Source organism: Ambystoma mexicanum, chromosome 5q, assembly GCF_040938575.1.
Source record: "Ambystoma mexicanum isolate Mex_15411 chromosome 5q, UKY_AmexF1_1, whole genome shotgun sequence".
Classification (NCBI taxonomy): domain Eukaryota; kingdom Metazoa; phylum Chordata; class Amphibia; order Caudata; family Ambystomatidae; genus Ambystoma; species Ambystoma mexicanum.
The window spans coordinates 57,835,634-57,859,548 of NC_090933.1; positions in this window are offsets into that span (position 1 = coordinate 57,835,634).

The window sequence follows — 23,915 nt, forward strand, 5'->3', positions numbered from 1 at the left end:
TCTTGTATCAATTTAGGGGTGGGGCCATCAGATAGTTAAATCCAATCAAAACACTAACCCATATGCATCCTAAATGTAGACAATTCCCACAACCATTCCCTACAAATCATAGAATTTTGTAACCAAGAATGCAGTGTGAAGTGTGAGAAACCTGAGGGTATTCTCACTCCTACTCCCATTGGATCCTCTACGCAGGTGGCAAGGGAAAGGCTATCACTATTGGATCCTGACCATGGGGATAGACAAGTGAGGGAGGATCACCTGGATGGAGGGTCCTTGGTTATTGGTAGTAAGGTACCTCTAGACGAGACATGGTATTCCACTTATCCTCGTAACAACCAGCCTAACCCATCCCCGACCTTTATGGGTCATTATACAGCAGTTCCCCCTTCATTCCCTTCTTGGGGTATCTAGAAATACTGAGATGAAGCAGACAACTGAGAGTTATGAACATTACACACTTTCCTCACTCAAGTACTGAGATGAGGAAGAAGCAACAGAGTAATAGACACCATGTACTCTCACCAATTTCGTACTGGGACAAAGAAGATGCATGAAGGTCAGCCATGTCATGGTAATCAGGGTCAGGCAACCTTAATTAATAGAGTACACATGCTGCCCATTTTAGGACCACAGTTGTATAAAGGTGGCCTGCAGGCACTGCCAGCGAGTAGAGCCAGAGCTATGTATGAGAGCCGGTGATTGCTGAATTAAGTCTTTCGCGCTCGGGGAGAAGCCGGAAAAGGAGCTGCTGGGTCCAGAATAATGTCATGGATACTGGAGTTACCCGGGTGCTCCAAGAGATAGTGAATGGAGTAGTAGCCCATGAATTAAGCAAAGTTACACTTATTAAATACCACATTGAATGAAACAAGCAAAGTTACATTTATTAAAATACTGAATTGAAGGAAACAAACCCTGCATAGGTTAAATACGGAAGTGAGAAAAAGGCAAAGACTAATCATTTTGAATAGGGAGTTACGTGAAACAGCACAATTGCTAATATTGAATCTTAAAGTGAATGCAAATAATCAACTTGCTAAGAATGAACAGAATATAATTGAAATCAAGCTAAATGAAAGAATGATTGAAGAGTTGAAGGCTGAATAACTGCTTGTTGTGGAGCTGCATTTAAGACACCAGGGGTTCAGCTACAACATTAAACTACTCAAAGAGAGCTTTATGTTACTGTTTGCATGACCTGTAATGGGTGGATCGTGTGATCTAACAACTGCACCTAGACCAGAGAACTACTTTTCGATGAATAAAGAACTATTGAAAGCAAATGCAAGGTTCCTGGTTGCATGAATTGTAATGAGTGGACTGTTTTGGTCTAACAACGGCGCCAAGACCAGAGAAACCCTATACCCTAACATGGAAGGCTGATGTTGCATAAAGAGAAACACTACCATTGGTCCATATAATTATTGGGGAAGGGAACCCTGAGCTTAAAGAACTATGGAAAAAAAGTTTAAAGAGAAAGCTTCAAGATGCTTCTTTTTGTGACATCTTTTTGACATTGAACTTGGAGAAGGGCACCCCAACATTTAGAAAGGTGTGTGGAACTGTATTAATTCAAGTCCAGAAGAAGGTAAATTGAACATTGTGATACACTGGTTGACATTTGGTGAAAAGAGTCTGAAGAATAGGCCTGAGCTGAAAATAGCTGTGAACTTTACTTTTGGAACACTGTTTAGTGTATGGTTGATACCTCACATCTAAGACAATACAATATGTAGGGATGTGAGACACGCGTGGTATCAAGAGAGACAGATTTAAAGATCTTTGTTTTAAAACCTTTATGTACTAAGGTTCCTGGGTTGGTGTAATGCCTAACTGGCCCCAACTCTAAAGGGGGTCCCCTTAACTGGTGATTCTAAAGGCCGTCAATGTCTGAGAGTCCAAACTAAAAGTGTGTCTAACTACGCAAGCCCTCACTCTACAAAAATTAGATAGGACGTCTTTATTTGCAGTGTGTGTTTAGCAGAGACAATTGCCACCACTGCTAACACTGCAAATGATCAGAATAAGGATACAAATATGATATTTACAAATACAAAGAGATAAATGAAAATTATGTGTCCAATTAATTAGTGAAATCAACATGGATTGTGTTTTACCTTTGTGGCAAAAAATATTTGTTGATCTTTTTCAGTGGAATATGAAATAAAATCTGAGCATGGACATCCCCCTATGCTGGTAAAAATATAATTGACAAGGCTCAAGATACATATTTCCAAGTACTAGAAAGTATCCTGCATTTTATTAAAATTAAACATTTCTCAAACCAAGATAAAAAGAACAGCATTAAAGATGTCTTGGACAGAAGACAATGCTATAGTAGTGTTCTGTTTTTATTTTGCATGTGTTAATAGTCACTTTAAAAGAGTTTTAAATGCTACATTTTTGAATCAAGCACTAGCTATAGGTTTGATCTGACGTATGGTATTCTTCCTTCCCACAACCCCTGCAACAAGATGAAAAAGAAGACACTTTCTCAAGGAAATTGAACTCTTTTCAGTGGAGAAATGAAAACTGTCAGAAAGCCAGGAATGGCAATAAAGTCCAATTTTGGAATGCATATGTTTATGTGCTTGGGCTTACAATCTTAAATTAACAATTATTTCAGCTTGGCCAGTGGCTCCATCAGCTAATATGTGATTCCAATCAGCCAGGACTTTCAGGAATGCAGGAATAAACATGTTTCCGGACTGGGGGTCTGCTTCAAAAGGCCAGCCAGGCCCTGCAACTCCTCTAAAATAGCAGGTCTAAAGTCATATGTATTTATTTATTTATTACTTGAATTTGTATAGCGCACATCAGCCCAGGGGCCTCGTGGCACTGTTACAGAATGCTCACTTTGTACAGGAATACATTGAACAGGTAGAAATAGCTATGTCAGTTCACTAGATTGCATTTAGGTATCATAGCTGTTCATTGTGGTTAGGTCAGTAGAAGGCTTAGTTGAACAGAGTTGTTTTCAGCATTTTGCTGAGGCAGTGCAGGATTTTTCGTTTCTTAATGCTGTGGGCAGTGCATTCCAGCTTTTGGGTGCCAGGTGTTGAAAGCTGGACCCCCCCCCCCCAGCTGTGGATCTTTTAAAGGCGTGCACGTATATCTGGTTGGCCAGGTGAGATCTGGTGGGTCTAGTGGATGAGTTGAGAGTGATCCTCTATGATAAGTATGGTGGGGCATCGGCAGAGAGGCATTTATGTGTGACAGCCATGGTTTTGAAAAGGATGCATTCTTTTACTGGTACCCAGTGTGCATCTTTCCTAGCCTGCGAGATGTGTTCCCTTTTGGGAATACTATGTGCCGCCCTCAAGGCATTATTCTGTGTGACTTGCAATTTGGACTAGGGCAATACCCTCTTCCTGGGCACCTCTGCAAAAAACCACAAGAGTTTGGTGCCTACTGTGGCTTTGGCGATAGGCAATTTTTGGTAGAGAGGAATGGCTTAACTGCATTGATAATCTTAGTGGCGAGTGCGGCGGAGGAGGCTACAGCATTAACCTGGCATGACATGGACAGGGTTGAGTCAAGGTATTCTCCTAGGGGTTTTACAGCTGCAGAGACAGTGATGGTGGAGTTGTCAATAGTAAAGGTTTTGTATTGTGGTGGGAGCTTGTTAAGGGTTTCTTTGGTGCCTACTAGGAGGATCTCTGTGTTGTCCCCGTTTAAACAGAGGCTGTTGGCTGCCATCCATATCTGGATGGCTGTATAGATCCTGGTTAGGGCCGTGGCATCTTGTTTGTAGATGCCAGTTAGAGGGAGTAGGACTTTAGTGTCATTGGCATAGTTGGTGTAGGCTATGCCGTGACGATCCATGTCATTGAAAGGTGGGAGGGTGAATATGTTGTACAGCGTGGGGGCTGTACATGAGCCATGTGGGACTCCGCAGTTGATAGACACTGCATGCGCCTCCCCCATGACTGAGAAGACTTTCATGAGTCGACCCTTAGGGAAAGAGGCAACATATGCAATGGCTTGAGGTGAGAAGTGGGCTTCGTTTTTTCAGTTACATACCTAGGATATCGCGCTTAACAAGGTCAAAGGCAGCGGACAGATCTAGTAGGAGGAGAAGTGCCAGTTTGCCTTTGTCCATGATGTCGGCGAGTTGTATTTTGAGATCGAGTAGGGCGGACTCAGCCCTGTGTCCTGGATGGAAGCCCGATTGTCTTTTTCCGACGATGTGGTTTTCTTCAAGATATTGCTGGATTTGCGTGTAGGCAACTTTGTCCAGGATCTTGAACAAGAAAGGGACGGTGGTAATGGGTCTGCAGTTATTGTCAATTTCTGGGTCCAGAGTTTATTTTATTTTTTTAGAAGTGGGTGCACCCAGGCTTCTTTTAGGATATCTGGGACAGTGTTGAAGTTAAAGGAGGCATTGATGAACTTCCTGAGAAACGGTGCAAGTGTTTCTACAGTCTTTGACTAGTTTGGTGGGGCAGGTATCACCTTTACAGTTCGAGGGCCTGATTTTGTTCACAATCTTTTACTTCTGATTCAGTGATTTCTCTGAATTTGAAAGGTGTGATTGGGTCTTTTGTGACCTCTTTCTTTGAGGTAGAGGATAGATTAATGTGCTGCGTGAGGTTTTTGTGGTGCTCTAGAATTATCTTTTGAAGGAGTTCAACTTTGTTTAGTAGGGCAGACTATATGGTGTTGCACCAGGTTTCATCTTTAATGATCTCTTGGGACTTGGCGGCTGGAGTGGATAATTCTTTAAAAATGGCGATAAGCTCTTTTCATTCGGAGCTGGCATTTGCACTTTTTCTGACATTGTAGGATGCAGATTTGGCTGTGATTTTGGCTTTCTTGTATTATATAGCAAGTGTTTTGTACATGGATAGTGAGGAGATATTTGTGGAGCTTTACCATTTGTTCAGCGCTTTGCGTTTTTGGGTACATGGTACAGAGTTTTTAGTTCTGAAAAGAACCAGGTATTGGAATGTTGATTTTTTTTTCTTTTTTTTCTGGAGTGGAGCGATGATGTCTATCGCTGTACTGATGGTGGATTTGTAGATGTCTTCCAGTACCGATGGGTCCTAGATGGTGGGGAGGTTGGAGGTAAGAATGTCTAGGTGGGGGAGCATCCTTTCTTTAGTGAGATTTCTGGCACTTCTGGCCAAGGCTGGAGGCGATGGTCTATTTTATTTAGGTGGTTGCATATGTGGGGATGAGAAAGTGTATAAGTAGATGTCGGACCAGGGGGTCAGAGTGATAGAGCTGATGTCAATATCGCAGTTATGGTCAGCTACCCAGTCAAGGGTGCGTCCTTTGCAGTGCATGGGCGAGTGGGTTTTTTGGCTGAAGCCTATTTCTTGTAGTGCTAGTGCCAGCGCTTTGGACGGTCTGTCATTCTGGTAATTGAATCCCAGATTGAGATCGCCCAGGAGGACTGTTTTTGTGGCTGTTTTTAGATTTTACGCTAGGAAGTGTATAAGGTTGTCATGGAAGTCTGATATTGCAATTGGTGACCGGTAGGCTAGGTGGAGGGTGATGGTAGTGTTAGGGGATAGAGAGATCTTAACTGCAAGGGAGTCAGTGTTCTCTCCGAGATTAGAGGGGTTTGTCTGACTTCTAGGTGGTCCTCGACTATGAGGGCTACTCCCCCAGCTATGGTTGTAAGTCTGTCCTGCCTACTGACATATGGCCCAGCAACTTAAAACACAAAGGACATGGCCATGGCAGCAGGTCTCTGGGTCATAAATACTCCAGCTCTGAACTAACAGTATAGACAGCAGAGGTTTTGCGTACTGGGCATTAACACCAAAGACTTACATGTAATATTGTGCAAAGTGGAAGAAAAGAAAAATGTATCATTGAAATTACATTGGATTCGTATGTTTAGTGATAAATATTTAAAAACACAATTAGCCCTCTACGAGATTTTGCTTAAAAGTTAACTTGTAAGTCGTTATTAGCTAGAGCCCAGAAAAATGGTGAGATTTTCATTATGTATTTCGTTGTGAAGAAACAGCACAAACCAGTGATCCATATATCTTAGCATCCATATTTGTGAGACGGCTACTTTGAGATGGAAACATAATAATTTGTGCATGAATTTAAAAGTGAGTTAAAAGCCAAAATGTGTAAGTCAGTCACCATAAGTGGTGGAGATGAAAATTGCATCATTTAATTCATGACAGAGAGAAATCTGATGACCCGATTGTTAGCATGATTACACGTGTAGAAGAAACTGTTTCAGAAAGTTACTAATTGAGAAATCTCAAAGATTACATCACATCAAATGGGAGGGAAATATGCTTTAGAAGTTACTCCCATCAGACTTGCCCCTTCATTCATATGCCCAATGACCACATAGGGGGAGGTCACTTTTGGAACACTGTCCAATCACATACATTTTACACAACACAAAAGGGAGTGGTTTCTGGTCTATAAAAGATCAACTCTTTAGATTCTGGGGAGCGACTCAGTTGCTCACTCATGGACTAATTGGTAGGATAGAAACCAGAATTGATAAAGGTAAGGAGATGAAATAGATTGCTTTGCTTTTGAAGCCATTGATGGATTTTCAGTAGAACACTGTAGCAAGGCCTACCAGGCGTTAGGTCGCAGGCCTTCTTCAATTGAAGAGACAGCAGACAGGCTGTAAACAGAAGCTGACCCCATCTTGTTGACAGATGTCCACCATTTCCTAAAGGGTGTAGCGGGGTGGAACCATTCCTTAAGAGGGTGACCACCTGTCTGAGAGACTGCCAAAAGAATATCATATACAAATATGATATAGTGGGGAAATAGTCCTGAGAGGACCAACACAAATAACAGGAGGTTTATATCTATTTCTCTTTATAGTAAGTACTGAGGGGCAGGAATATATCCATTGAGAGTACATCCTGATAAGTTAGGGAATATTTCAGAAGTGTATGTGCTTCTGGAATTATACATTTGATAGACTAGGTCTGATGGTGTGTATACAGCAAGATCTCCTCACTCCTTCATTAGGCAAAGACATCTAGCACAGAAGAAGTATTTTGGGAGACAAATATTATAATTTAAGTAATTCCTGGTGTTAAGGATTCCAATCGGGCGTCACCCACCAGACCAGGACTCTTGCCCTTAGCCTAGGAGGTAGCGCACACATTTTAAAAAAGTATTTATTTCCTAGAATTTGGATTGAGCTGGCACCCAACCCATCTCACATCCCCTTTTTACCAATACTCTGGGTCACAATGGACCATGAAACCGGCCGGTGGGTGGTAATACAATATTTATTTTAAATTCAAAGAAATCACACAAATTTAATATTGGGCAGCAATCACCAATGAGGTGATAATTACAAGGTAAAATGATAAAATGCACTTAGTTAACCTTCTACTATAACATATCCAAAGCACAGATGAATGGGAGCAATTTTACTGTTCGGGAAGATCGCACCTGAGTTAAGAGTTCCCCATGCAATGCTCCCTCAAACCCCTATTAATCGAATGTTTAGTGCATAGAAAAGAGCAGCAAGGAGTCAGGGATACTAGGCAGCAAACAGAATTAAAATCTGACCTTCCCAACCTTTGCAATTGCATAAATAACACTCGTAATTGGTAAATAATTCATTTACATCTGCGGTTGAATAAATGGGGTAAATATGAGTTATAACAGCATCGGAGATGTAACAACACTAGCAAACTACAAGGCAAGACACTAACAACGGGCATACATTTCAGAAATCAACTTGGAAGAACACAGTGCAGACAAATCATACGTTCGAAAATTGCATTTTCTTCTTTTTACAGGTTTAAATGTCAAAACGGTTTGAAAAACTGGTGAAATAGATCAGAATGTAGTGTTTAGGCTGGGTAATAGATGCACATCACAGGGATAATATGAAAGGGAAAATGTGACTATCTGAATAACTGGATGAGATTTTCAATGTGAAAGGAAATTCAGTTTTAAAAATAAAAGCATTTAACAGAGAAAATCGGTTAAAAAAGGAAAGGACAAGTTTTACAGAAACGATATTTTAATGGCTAGAAAAGAGAGACCGCGCCTGTGACACAGGTTACTTTGCAAGTGCAACCCCTTTGCGCTGTGTGGCTCTTTATGTGGGAATTAATTAGTTTAATCAAAACTAGGACTAAGGACTTACATAAGACAGAGATGAGTGAATGAATTGTGCTAACACTAGAAAATCAAGCAACAGAATACAAAGAGGATTCAGACTATCTTAAACAAGTTATCAGGGTAAGGATGGGATTACTTAGAGAGTGGAACAAAGACAGTATCAATTTAGGGGCATACTATGTGTTGCTATGGGATGGGGAGATACTCACAATCAGCGAATTTGGGATTTGCGACAGCCAACTGGGTTTCTGGACTCAAAGGATCTGGTCACGGCACCACAGTGGGGCTCTCCTAACAGAAAACAGCTGGGCATGTCTGGTCACGGCACAGTGGCATGCAGGTAGTGGGGCAAAAACCTAGTCTGGTCACAGGATACTCTCAAAAACAGTACCACAGCTTTTACCCCTTTCGCCCCGAGTTAGTGGGATTTTGTTATGGGGTTTAGTTCTAAAGGGTGGTTCTGCCTGAATAGGGTCAGCTATGCTCTGACCTGGCAGTGGATCTGGAATCTTGCAGGATGAATATGAAATGTCTGGATACACAGGAGCTGGAAAATTCAGAAGAGTGTGTCCCTTGTCTCTGTGAGCTTCCCCCTTTTATAAAGCAGGTGACATCACAGGATTTAACATGGGGGCAGGCTTTGACTGGACATGCCTCTAAACAACTCGATTGGTCAGGGTTTATTTTCACCGCCTTCCTGTCAAACGGTTGTCATGTCTCTAAAGTCCATCAGTTTTAAGGTGTGGGTTTACTATGGCAAGGCACTCCCACAGTTAATTTTGCCAAAAGATCAGTTATGACATTAAGTGCACCTTTTTACAGTCATCGTGCTTTTCGCAAACCATATAGGCAAAATACATATTCCACATAGAGCATAATATTCCCACTCCCAAGTTTGGGGGACTTTGTTTCATCCTTTTAATAATCTTTTGCCATTTTCAGTGGGAAATATTTTACCTAAAATTCTATAATTTATATATGTATACCTATTATCACAAAGCATGTTAGTATTGAAGTTCAAAGTGGCACCATATATACTTTCCTCAGAATATACAATTTTCGGCCATTTCCATCCCCAAAATTCTAGTGAAAGCTACCACATCTTAATTTAATGCCACAAAACTTAACTGTAAAACCTTCTCATTACTGCCTTGTCTGGTCGCAGAAATAACAGTCTTAAAGTTTATTAATTAAAATAGTCTTTTGAGCCAGATGGGCTGGCCATTGTCTTCCAAATATGGTCATTTCTTTCCAGGCCACAACCAAATGTCAGTTTAGCCCAGTGCTGCTTTGGAGTTTGTCTTTGAATCTCTCCAGTTTAATTTGAGGAGAGCTGCTTTCTTGAAATTTCACACCTAAGTGTCCCAGAAATCTATTTTACCAGGCTAGAGCCCAGCCAAAAGGTCTGACGAGCATGTGAGATGCTTCCTCTTGGTCCATTCATAGATGAATAGCCTGGCATTACAAAAAAGAAATTTACCTGTCAAAACGAAACGCTTACAATGAACGCATTGCCAAAGCAAACTCTAGTATGAAGGAATTATTCTCCATACTAAAAGAACTAGAGTCTCCTATCCCCATACCTGACAGCTGCAACAAAAATAAGACATGGGGCCTCATTACAAGTACACCGGTCCGGATTTAACGGCGCCGGTAAAACCATACCGCCACCGTTTCCACGTCCGCCCAATCATGACCCGCGGCCCCAGAAATAGCATCTCCTCAAACCGCCACCATGGAGTTAAGGGTCCCGTTAAGTCCACCTGCACGGAAACCCCTCCGTTACTGGCAACACGAAACACTGCGAGCATCACAACTAGCGCGGACATGGAAACACCGCCAGAAAAATGGTGTTAAAACCGTGATCACGGTGGCGGTACCCCGCCACCGCGAACATGACGTTAAACAGTGCCTGCTGAACAGAATCAGGGCACAGGTGCACCAAATCAGCCCAGCTGGACCCAGCAGGCCACTGGGAGCCTACAAAAGGGCCACACCCAGCCCAACACAACATAGAACCATGCAGGCAGCAGCTCTAGTAGCACTTGGACTGGGCCTACTCAACCAACAGGCAGCACTGCACATGATGGCAGTAATGGTGCAGAGGAGGAGGCGGAGGAGGCGCAGGCCCCAACCAGCCAACCCTGCACCTATGGCAAACCCCATTGTGCAGCTGCCACAACCCCGCAGGCAGCCTGCAATACCACGCATCAGGGCCTCACCCTGGAACCTTACCCCAGGACAGATCCACACACTATACCGGCTGGACCGCCCAATAATCCTGTACATCACTGGCATTATTGAGGTCGACAATCAGCAGCCACAAAGACACCCCCACTGCCATCCCCCCCCTCCTGAAGGTTGTGTCTGTGCTGCATTTCCTTGGCACTGGCACCTATCAACACACGGTCTGTGAGCTGCACGGCATATCACAACCCTGTTTCTCAAAAATCCTGGTACAGGTACTGGATGCCCTGTTGTGCCATGTGTCAGAACACATAGCCATACCCCGTAGCCTCCCCAAGGTCTTTGCCACAAAGTTGGCCTTCCATGCCATAGCAGGCATGCCAAATTGCTTAGGTGCACTTGACTGCACCGACATTGAGCGCTTTTGTGCCTGTGCATCCTTGCCCGAGAGCCCTGTTAGCTGACTTGAGCGCCTCCTTGGACTGGCAGTAGCGGAGCTTGATGGGGTGGTGGTATTTGATGGCACAGAATCCGGTATGGATGGCATACGTGCAAGATTTTCCTGTTGCCCAATCAACATGGCCTCAATGAGCCTGGAGCTGTTGTCGTTACCCTCCCGCACATGGCGTGCAAGGGTGACTATTATGCTGGCAAAGCATCCAATAGACCTTGAGAGGCGACGCACTGACGTGCTATAGCACTCCCTCTGCAGCCTAGATTCTTCAAGCTGCCTCTCCACCAGCTGGGTGAGGGTTGCCTGCTGCTCCTCCATCCGCTGCATGTGGGATTTCAGCTCTGCCATGGAGGGGGTGGGTGACCTTATGGGACTTCTGAGTGAATTGGGGCTAAACTCCAGCTGATGGAAGGAACCCAGGTCATCAAATGTGGGCGTCTCCCCCTGTGGTCCAGTATCAGAGTGCTCTACCGGGGCACTGTTGTCGTTACAGGCCGCCTCCTCTGCAGTTCAGCTGCCTTTTGTGTTGGTTTGGGTGGGCATGGTGGGTTCCCATGGCACCTTTCTTGCCTCAGGCAGCGTGGAGATGGTGGGGATGTCGGTGGGGGTGGCCGGCACATCTGTTGCAGTTGGTAGTGGGGGCAGAGATGCCGAACTGCTGGCAGCATCCTCTTGTGTAGGGGCGGTGGCTTGGGCACGTGCCAGTGCTGATTGCCTGGCCTGTTGTGCAGTGTCACTGGATACGGCTGTGGGGACACAGAGGACATGCAATTAGTGTTGTGGTGGTGGCTGATGGGTGCATCACATGCATCATACAGGTTGGTCATTGTATAGTGTTCGTTACATGCATCTGATTGCTGGGGGTATGCATTGTTGTGATATTGGGTGCCATACGGATCTTGATGGGTCCTTTGGCCCAGTCATGCACTGCCTTGGGGGGAGAGGGGTTTGTTAATGGGTCCTTTGGGCCAGTCATGCACTGCCTGAGGGAGGGGGGGGGTTGTTAATGGGTCCTTTGGGACAGTCATGCACTGCCTGGGGGGGTTGTTAATGGGTCCTTTGGGCCAGTCATGCACTGCCTGGGGAGGGGGGGGTTGTTAATGGATTCTCATATGGCATTCATGTTTGACCACTTACCAGCATCTGCAGGTGGGCTCACTCCTGCCTCAGCCTCCCCGATCCCATGAATGCCCACAAGGTAGAGGACACTGCTGCAACTCTCCTCCCATGCTTGCAGCCTCAGTGGGGAAGGGGGTCCTCCACCTGCCCCACTGCTGCGTTGCCGGTGTGTGGAGATCAGGTTACGAACCCTCAGCCTGAGGTCGTCCCATCGCTTGTGGCAGTCCTTGACGCTCCTCACTGTCACGCCCACAGCGGTGCACTTGCGTGCTGCTTCCGCCCACACTTCCTTCCTCCGCTGCTGTGTGGCACGCCGTTGATCGGCACTGAACAGCATCTCTGCATGCTCCACTATGTGCTTCACGAACACAGTTAGCTCTGCCTCACTGAAGCACTGTTTGCGCTGCCTCTGCACTGGAATCCTGGCAGACATGCTGGTGGTCCCTTTTGCCTTCTCATAGTATGGATTGTGCTTGTGCTGACTCTAGATGGCAATGGATTGTGCTTTATATGATGGCCGCCTCTCTGTTTCTAGTTTTTGGCGATCATGGTATTTCCGTTTCTGTGGCGACGGAGGCGGACAAGGGTTTTGCGCTACTTGTGGCAGCGCTATGTCCATTTCCGTGGCTTTTTCCGTGACGGCGGTAACAACGTTTCCGCGTCCGTGTGGTGCGCGCGACCGACAGCACGTAATCGGACGGTCTTTCCGCAACCTTGCAGACACGGAAACTTTATTACCGCCGTCACGGAATCACCGCGATCCGAAGCTGCCAGGTTGTAATGAGGCCCATGGTGTTTGGATATCCAAAATAACTACTCTTCATAACAAAATCACCCCAAAAAAGACTTTGAACTTACCACAACAATTGAATAACCTCCCCCCCTCCAGCGAAACACTTAATGACCAAATTGCCAGATTCCACTTTATAAAGACTTCTATACTAGAGGTAGAGAAAGTAATCTTATCGCTTAAGCAGTCCAATTATAAAGGTGACATCTGTCCTGCTCAGATTATAAAGGATGCGGCTAGAGATCTTGCACCTTTCATTTCTAAACTGATCAATGTCTCCTTCGCATCTGTCTCCATTCCCTCTAATCTGAAGCAATCCTGGGTACTACCACTTTTAAAGAAGCAATCTTTAGACCCACTTATTCCCACTAACTTCCTTCCCATTACGACGGTACCATCCCTACTCAAAATACTTGACACGGTTGCATACACCCAGATCCAGAAATACTTAGAACTGCATAAGCTCCTAGGAGCAAGACAATCTGGCTTTCATCCATTACATGGGACAGAAACTGCCCTCGACTTAAAAACACAGGTTGATGATTTAAGAGATAAAGGTGATACAGCCCTCCTACTCCTGTTAGATCTCTCAGCTGCATTCAACCTAGTGGGTCATAAGGTCCTTTGTAATCATTTGGACTCAGTAGCTCACTTTTCTACAGAGGCCATCAGATGGATAGAATCATTTCTGAGTGACAGAACTATGAGGGTCTTCCCCCCCCCAATCGGCAGCTGCAGACCCTGTCCCGATCACTGCAGTATACCCCAGGGCTCATGCGTCTCCCCCACATTATACAATATATTCACCAAGCCCCTGTCCGATGATCTGGACCTTCTAGGTATCACCTACACTAACTATGCAGATGATACTCAGATTCTCCTCCCACTTTCTGGGGATTATGGCAAGGATCTAGCATTGGTGAATAGAGTATCATCATTCAGGCATGGATAGCCACCCACGGTCTATGCCTGAATGATAAGACAGAGCTCATCATCCTGGGCACCCACCTAAACCTTAAGAAATTAGGCCATGAATATTCATCATTCCCCATTGATGGAAACATCATCAAGGTAGCCAAGGAGGTGAAACTCTTGGCTTTTATCTTGACTATACTATGTCCTTTGACAAACAGGCGAAATCCTTGGCCTCTACCACTGTTTACACATGTAAGCTCATCAGAGCAGCTAGACCATTCCTTTCAAGTGACAGCTGTATAAACCTGGCCAGAGCACTGATACTCTCTAGGCTAGACTATTGTAACACTCTCTACAGTGGTGCCAAGGCCATTATCCAGAGGTTACAAACACTCCAAAATAACACCTTAAGAGCTGCAGTAGGAGTGAATAAAAGGGAACATATGTCCGCAACTAGACGCCAATATAAGTGGCTTTCCACCCATAACAAAATTCTTCTAAAAACGGTCTCCCTTATCTATAAAGCATTAAACAATGCTGCCCCTATCTACCTCATAGACAGACTCCACAGAAGAACATCTATCAGACCGACTAGAGCCAGCAACACAAACTGCCTTACTGTACCAAGATTCCGACTCACCAAGATTGGTGGCAATAGCTTTCCTGTGAAAGCAACCAAACTATGGAACTCTTTGCCACACCAGCTTAGAGCAGATCAACCATACTTACAATTTAGAAGTAATTACATTAACATTCTCAATTACTCTGACCACTAGCCTGTGCTACTGCACTAGCCCCACCCAGGTTGCCTTGGACTATCCCTTCCATCCACCCCTTGATTTTGTGCCCGTCGATCCTTCCTGTGCATAACCTGCTTTAACTTGTATATCTGTATATATGTATTATTGTGAACATACCTGTAACACTATATGTCTCAGTGTAACTATGCTTGTAACTTGTAAGCTTTGCATCTTCTTACTTCTGCGCCCTGTTACCCTTGGGTCTGGTGCACATTAGAAATAAAAACACATCTAGATTCTTAATATTTGCATCCCTAGTCAATTTCTCTTACACGGCAATCTGTTCAAGGCAAAGGTCTACTGACACCAACATATGCATAGAGAAATAGGGCTTCTTGTTGAATATTTCAGCTGTGATATATTGTTGCAAAGCACAGCATGTTTCCATACAGCTGGGAATAAAGTTCTTGGTGATTTCACAGATCTTGCCTGACACAGCCTGTGCTTCAATGAGAAATGCCCCTTTTTGTTGGAGTACAACCTGAATATGGCTGGGCATAACTGGGTCTCCCTGGATCAGCACTGTGTATTGTTGAACAGATTAAAAAGAGCATCAGGGCGCCATCATTTTAAATGTAAAATATTTCCTTTTTTTTCCAAGGGGAAATTTTGAGCTAGCAGCAAAGCAGCACTGCTTTTCAATTCTCTTCTGTGGTGCACATAAGGAAACACACTGGAAGCCTTTCTCAGTGTGTTCCCTGTTCCATCTTGCCCAATAGGTGCTTGGCAAAGACAGCGAAGCCATCATATCTGTAGCTGCAAAATGCAGTTTTGATGCTCGGGAATGGCACTCTACAGAGCCAGTGCAGCCATTCTGCTGGTAACTGCTGAAGTGCAGATTGGTGATGGAGGGGAATTATGCTGGGTTGGTACATGTACCCCACACTGGGAACACCATCAATCAGAATATTATTAATGCCGAGTTCTTCAAGAAAAAAGTGGGAAAATGTGTAGCAAATTACCACCTTTCCCCTTTTAAGTGGCAATTGAAAGTGCGAAATGTTGTTTTTTCACATTAATGAAATAGAAGCACCACTGAAAGGAATTTAGCCGAGGCACATCTTGAACATACATTTTCCTTTGTACAAGCAATTTATAGGCAGGAAGGTTCAGTAGCTTATTGCAACTGAGTTTTCTAGAATGCAGCTGACAATCTTACAGGTCTATTGAGTAAGTGGGGGGGTGTTTTTCAATAAATGGTAAGTAGAGAGAATTCGGTAGGCAGGGATGATTTGAACTAATTTGCTTTTTAACAAATTAAAATCTTACCCTGGACCCTCATGCATTTTTCAATCAATAATGCATATGTTACCAAGGTAAACAAAATATAGACCTTTGTAAAACACACATCACCTTAAGTATATTTTTATAATTGTAGAATTAGGTTAGTGTATTGATAATTTTTCATCATTGACATTTCATTGATGCACAACTCAGTTGATATTTAAATTGATTCAAGTATTTCTATTTTATTAATAAAAATACCTTCTGTGCAATCCTGTGATTTTCCTATACAGAATGGAGAGGTTGCTTGTTAAATTAGGGGTCCCAGGTTAAGCAAAAGGTATTAAAGGAAAATTGTGCACGCCTGGTTTGGGGTGGGTGGAAAATTCTGCCGAATTTGATTCACCCGATTAAAACACCCTAATCTTCCATAGTCCTAACATTGGGGCCACAAACCATAGAATATGCACAACTTAACCTCAATCTGAAGTTGCTTATTTTTGTGTTATTCTTTGCTCCTTCTCCCCTGCTCTCTGACTAAAGTGAGCAGAGCAGGTTCTGTCTGACAAATTCTCTAGACTTAGCACATCCAGACCCACCAGAACACCGTATTTGCACCAACTGAACATTCCCAAATTCAATTTAAAAACAGAAAGAGGATCTAGTTTCCCTGTACTCGCTGCAAAATGTTGGAACACACTCCCTTTGACAATCAGATCTGAAAATTCCTTCTGGCCATTTAGAGCCATGGTGAAATCCTGGCTTTCTGTTCAATTCAATGATACCTGCATGCTCACCTACAATTCATCAATCTACTTCTATCCAGCAATTTGTAACTTAGTCCATACTTGAATTGGACCACTCTGTAACCTGGTCCTTACGCTACCTATTGTACCTGCATCATGCCACCTACTGTATTCACTTATGTGCTACTGACTTTATGTACCTATATGCGCAACTTTATGTAATTATGTTGTTCACAAGATGAATGTGCCCAGCTACCTGAGGGTTTGGCCGCGCTTTACAAATAAATTATCTCCTGCATGAAGGAATTTACTGATCAATGTCTCTTAAGTGGAGCATTAGTGTGGGTGTCTCTGGTTCCTTGGAATGGCATGCATATTCTACAGACTCCACCATATGCCCCAGATTACCTCAGTGTAGAGCTTTGCTGTCCTTTTGGTTAACGTTGAGGAAATCAGAAAAACCATGGCCAGTATTACTACAGCTGCCTGTTGTACAAAGAACACTAGATGGTGGTGATGTTAAATCTCTCCTCAAAGATGTTCAGTAGAGGTGGAGAATGAATCCCATGACATTCCTGGGGCTTTGTTACTTATAACTGGTCTTCATCTAAGAACAAATGTTGTCAACGCTGTGAGCAAGGATGCTGCCACAGATCCTTGCATCTGAAATTGAAGAGAGGTACTACTCGGCTGCATTTGAAAGTCGGCTTATGTTTCTTTGTGAACATTTGCCCATGGACGTTGAGTGAAATCATGGAGAAATATTTTTACTATGGTCAATAAGGTTTCTAAGGTTATAGTAATTCTGTCCCTGTTGGGGATGTTCTAAAGTTGGATGGCAGGGCCAGGTAATTCAAAATGCTGATGCAGTCTTCTTAAGGGATTTGGGGCATTTTCCTACAGCCCCCAACCTCATCCCCACAGTCCTTGGTTTCATAGTTCATTAGCTGAGCCCCTTATCACTTCTTTGGCTATACTGATGGTTATAGACTCCAGCTCACTTCTTGACTTCACAGTCTCTGTAAATCAACATTCAGCTTGCATTGCGCTTGGCAGTTTCAAGACTTTAGACCAAACTTGCTTCTTATGTTCACCTACTAGCAAGTACTTCTCCCCTATTGCTTTAGTGTAGGTGTCTGCTGCCAAAATGGTCTGGACTAAAATTCCCCCGATGCCTTTCCACTGACTGATGGCTAGCGATGGTGAGGGTTGTTTTTCAGAATATCTCGAGAGACAAACATTGCATACCCCTGCTAGGTATGGGTTTGGCATACATGTTTTCAGCTTATAGTTACGGGTTGTTATCCTGGGGCGACGTCACCTTTCATACTCTCATATCAGCAAATACGTCTTCCCCCATTATTTAGGCATTTTGTCAGGCTGTGTTTTTATAACTCAACAGACATAGGTCACAGTTTCGGCACAAGTCTCTTCCCATTCTTGTTAAGCCTATTCTCCATTAGAGACTCTTGTGGGTCCATGGTGTCCCTCCATGAAGTTGGGAAGACATTTTTCACAGTATCAAAGAATCATATGTGGAGAATAGCTAAAACAATGTGATGATTGGGTTGCTTGCAATTACAAGCAATTGTAATGTTCATTGTATGTTATATCTTCCGAATACAGATAACATGTTCTATTGCATTTGCAAGCAGCAGCAAAGGGAGGTGTATTCAGCCCACTATAGTGCAGAATGCTGTGGCTGCACCCGGCAATGGTATAGAAGATACCCTTCAATATGCAAATGCTTTGCTTGTCTGTGGGGAAGTAATGTATTTCATGATGAAGCATCCAAAAACCTAATCAAATGTCCCAAGACAGTACAGACTGGCAAGGTCAGTATTCAAACAGAAGACATTGGCATGAGGCCTACTGATGAGAGAGGGTGCATAATTGGGAAACAAGGGGAGAGCCGACGCATCACCAACCACCTGTTTTTTTTATATGTACGTGCTGCTAACGAGCCGAATGTCCAAGGTTGGATTTGGGTTGCCAACTAATTAGAATAGCCTGCTATACAATTTTACATACAATATTGCAAAATATTGCGCTGCCACATTTTCTGCTATGACGAGTACCCTACACCACGTGTTTAGAGGTAGCTCAGGGTGTGTCTCACAGATAAGAGACCACCAATGAGAGACTAACATGCACATTTTCTATAAGTAGACATGATCCGCTAATCAAATCCCACCTCTCTATAGGTTTCTACTGTTTGCCACGTAGGATGACGTTATAGATGATGCAACTGCCATTATATAAGCTCAAAACGAATGAGTCGATTTGATGAGTGTTTATTCGCCCTGCTTCACTTATTGAGATTAAACCAGTATTTTACCATCTAGCACAACAGATGCATCAAGTTGCTAGAGCACAGCATGGAGTCTACCTCCTCGGTCCATGGTTGGGTTATTAGCCTCAAATTGGGATACACTAGAGGAGGTGGACAAGAAGGGGGACCATGCTCATTTTTCTGAGGTTATATTGTGAGTTTCGTCATCTTGTTTACTTGCATTTACCAAATCCATCATTATATATCATCCAAGTAGTATGTTCAAATATACAAAAAACAAGCTTCTGGAATTAAATAATGGACACAGTTTCTTTAACTTGCGTGACCTTTAAAAACTTAAATATCATGCTATCGATAAAAATAAGGAAACTGCAGTCGACAAACAAGACATTTATCAAAGCCTGCTTTGTGTGCTTGCCTAATTAATTCAAGATCGGTTAAGAATACAGCCGCACCTAATGACCTTATTTAGTCTAAAAAATTAGATGTGGTTTTGCTTACTGAAATCTAGTTTACCACCAGTGCCATTACTCATTTTCATGTTTGGTACCAGGTAACTTCCAAATGAAATGGATATACCATGAAACGCAGAAGGTGTGGGGGCGGGGGTGGGGGGGACTGCCATTATCTACAGGCCTTCCTACTCCCATCAGTTAGTTTGTTGCTACCAGCATCCTGACCCTATAGGTGCTTTTTTAAAAATAAAAATGGAGAACTTTTCCTTGGCACAGAAGCCCTTCATTACTCTAACTTGATTATTCTTAGACGTTTCAATGAATCTGGTTTGACATCCGAATTGACCCAGACTGCGTCACACTTAATGAAATTCTCCAGTCCCACAATCTTTCAATGCTCATGACCTCTGCCTCTCATAAATGTGGTCACTGTGTAGATTTAGCATTGTTTAAAGGTCAAACTATATCCTATCAGGACATCGTGTGGTCTGATCATCATATCATAACCTCACGCAAGACAACACAAAGCTTCCCTGTCCACTGATTTTATTTGTGGTACGACATCCTTTCTGTCATGCAGTCTGTCCCGACCCCACCCACACTTACCTTACGGTGGCGGTGCGTGGGTGGCCCGGCCCAACGTCAGGAGTCGCACCTGCCTTCGGGGGTCACCACGCCTGGCCGCAGTCCGCTGTTGCCCTCGATGGCTCGGCACCGTGCTGCATCTCCAGCATCACAGCGTTTGTTGCGCTGACAGGGATGGGGGCAGCCATGGCGCTTGTGGTTCCCCCTTGGACCTTCCTGCATCTTGGCCGCTCACGTCACCACATGCGTAGTGTTTACAAACTGCACTCACGCGCTGGTCACGTGATGCAAGCCCGAACCCAATCAGGGGCAAGCCAAGTCAGGTCATATGACCAGGAAGCACACCATAAAAGAAGCGCACACACTCATTCAAACGCTTCTCAGCTGTTTTAACGGCGTGTGGCCATTTATTGCTCCTGACCTGCTTTCTTGTATTTTGGAACCTGTTTTAGATCCTGGACTGCTTTGAATTACCCTTATTGGATTTGGCAACCTAGGTTTGTTTATCTACACGGCTACGACCTCTGGACTTTGAATTTGGACTGCTTTGTTTTCCCCTTTGGATTTGGTGAACTCGGAACTGCTTGCCTGAGCTCTTACGAACTACAGGACCATTTCTATGGATTGTTCCATTGCCTTGAGTCTACCTCGTACCCAAGTCTCACAAACCAAGAAAAGAACCCTCAGGTGGGCCCTGGTAGAGTTATTCCATCTCTTTACATTCAAAGGGAGGAACATCTAGGTGTAGAGAAAACATCGGTCTTCCCACAGGTAGGTGTCTTTGGCTTTCCTAAAAATACAGTATCTGTAGTTGTTGCATTTTCCTTGCCTAACCCAGTCCTTTTCTTGCAGTCACCTGGGATCCGGTGTCCCCTTTCCTGCCACCTGTGGTCTCAATAACCGGTCAGCGAGTTATTTCATCTCTCTCTGACTGGTGCTTGGGAACGGAGGTATACCGAACTTCGTGGCTCTCAGATTTTGACACTTTCATCGCAGGTTTAACCGTCGCAGTTTGTTTTTTCATGGACATTTTGCAGAAAAAAATCTCATTTTAGATGGGGATTATATATATGTATATGTATATATATATATATATATAAGAAACTTTGTTAAAGGGACGCTATGGTTAAGTTGCACTAATAAAATACTATGAAATTCAATCGGAAAAAATGTTACAGGGACATTATGGTTCCAGGTAAAACCTCAAAAATTCACCAGTTATGGTAAGCTAAGGAACCATAACTCGCGCCACCACCCTGCACTGCTAAGACTAACACCCAGGATATCACATGTGAAATTAATGTTGATGAAAAGTCCCTACCTACAATGGGTTGTTTTTATTATGTTGGTAACAAGATGTCTGGGGTGATTGTGTAATGTTAAACATTTAATAACTAGCTAACAATTCAAGACTTACTACACACTTGTGCAAGTACAAACAATATATATGAAGATCCACAATGCATATAAATCCAAGGCCCATACAGGGAAAATAAAGTAAGGAAGAAAGAAACAGCATCAGAAAATAGCATTGAAGTTTATCTTCCTGTATACAAATGAATTGTGTGTTTGAGGCCTGCTATTGCCCTATGCATGTGCACCATGAGCTGAGACCAAACCCTAAGGAAAGTACTTTAAGAACATACGACAAGGTTAACGTTTTGATATACAGCACCTTTTGAATTTTAATATTCTGATTGTCCGTGAATCAATATAAGTGAGCCAGATATCTGATGTCATCAATGACATTTGTGATGTTATCTTTGATATCCTGGGTGTTGGTCTTAGCAGTGCATGGTGGTGGCGTGAGTTGTGGTTGCTTAGCTTACCATAAATGGCAAATTTCTGAGGTTTTCCGGTTTTACCTGCAACCATAACGTCCCTGTAAAAATGTTTTTCCATTGAATTTCATAGGTTTTATTAGTGCAACTTAACCATAGCGTCCCTTTAACAAAGTTTTTTCAGTGAATTTTAATGATTTTTTACCAGTACATGCTATTTTCCTACACTTACTAATATAATACTTAGCCAATAAGCAATATTTTTGTCCAATTTAAAGTTTCACCCTAAACTCTGCCATTTCCCACCTTGTAGCATCGTTTGTAACACATCTATACACGTTTTGCAACTTTTTGAAATCATTTTGCCTCCATAGACCTCTGGGAACATCTGACTTCATCGCAGACCTTCTGGAAAGTTCCACGTGACCATATGCTTGCATGCGGCATGGTGACGTTTTCCCGAAGGCGTCTGCAATTCGTGATCGGATCTGTGCTTCGAAGACAGTTCAAAACTACATTTTCTACTGATCTAGGAACTTTCAACTTCAGAATTTCCCTTGCAGACCTCCTACACCTTTTCGTACTCATTATCCATTACTAATATAGTACACAGTACATTGTTGGAATAATTTTATCAAAACTGCTATTTATCTTCAAAATGGCATCAGTTATTGCCATCCCTCCTCCCCAAGAGCCATCATCACCACCAGCTGGAGGACCTTCACAACAACAAAAAAAGCGCAGTACTTTCAAAGACAATGAAGAGGACCAAGAAGATGAGGTAGAGGAAGTGCCTACTTCTAGCACCAAGATCGAATCATGGGTGTGCCAGTTCTTTGCTACTGTTGGGAGTGTACCAAAGGCTAAAGCTGCCAAAGTGAAATGCATTGAGTGCAATTTTGTACTCAATCGCAGACTACCTGGACAGTACTGCTATGTGACCACCTTCATAAACCGCCACACCAAATCCAATGACCGCAATGCTCTCAGAAAAGTTGTTCCTTTTTCCGCAAGTAGTATGCCGTCTTCCTCCACCTCATCTTCCTCAACAAATACTGTAACACAGCCTGATGTCTGCGGGCTCTGGCGCATTAAGAATAAATAAGGAGGGCTACGGACCATTATCGTCCATTGCAGCCCCTGAAATGGGAGATAAAGGCCATTAACACCCCTGGTTCCAAAAGCAGGAACCCAGGGTGCTAAAACAAAGAATTTTCTTCCTATAGCGGGAAGCCTCCAGCGTCCCGCTGTAAGAAGAAAGGATTATCCAAGACAGCCAACATGGAAAGAAGATGGGGCTCCGTACACAGTCCCTCTTCCCATGCCATGGCAGCCTTCAAAACCCTATGAACATATCAACACAATCACTTTTTTTCCCTTTCAAACCTATCCTACCTTCGAATAACTACCAAAATAGCCAGTCCCAGGTAGACATAGCCACTTTAACACCATTTTTCGTCCCTAGCGGTCATGGCCAGTAGCCAGATTGTCCGCGTCATGACCTTATGCCATGACCCAGAGAATCTGGCTACTGTCCACGGCCACAAGCTATACCTCAGTCACCAAAGATATATGACTATTTTTTGTATCTACATGATGACACTTATCAAAAAATAAAACACAGGCACATTTGCAAAACCATGCTTTAATATGCTTGCCAATGCTCCTCACAAGTTTGCTTGAAATCTGCCCATGTTAGTGTCAAAATGTATGTACATACAATAGACATAACTTAGCCCACACTTGAAAAAATCCATTCAGTCTTTTCACAAACATTGAAGGTTGGGTCTATAATCTCTCTCAAAACTTTTGTCCACATTCGTCAAATAGCAACAAAGTTATAAGCCATCTAAAAATGTTGAGAGCACCTCTCTAATTCCGCCCCCCGTTGAGAAATTCCCATCAAACTTTAGAAAACCATTTATATCTAGATCTAAAATCGTGTTGCCAAATGTTGTGCAGATTCGTCAAATGACACCTCATTTATATGCCTTTACAATATTTTGGGACCCCCCCTCCAATTTTGACCCCTCTCAAAGGAATCCCACAAAACTTTGGAAAACCATTCAGGATTAGTTCTAGAATAAAATTGTAAAAATACATGCAATTTCATTGAGTGGCGCAAACGTTACAAGCCATCTAAAAACTGCTTTTCCCCAACCCTGTAATGCAGAAATAGGTACAGATGTCCTAGGACATCTGAAGTGTCCTCGAACACCACAGGACTGCCCCAGGACATCTGGAGTGTTCGCGGACTGTCGGTGGGGGGGGGGGGTGGTTGAAACAACCCGTTTGGCTTCTTATGGCCATATCCCATCCCATCCTCATCCCCGCACATCCCCAAGGGTTGTTTGTTGAGTTTGACAAGTGCAATGTTGCTTTTTTTTTTGTTTTCACTGCTGACCCCCAAAAAAAGTCTGCGAATCCAAGATGGCGGGCGTGTCGGGAAAACCCATGCATTTCACGTTTTCTCACCATCCAATT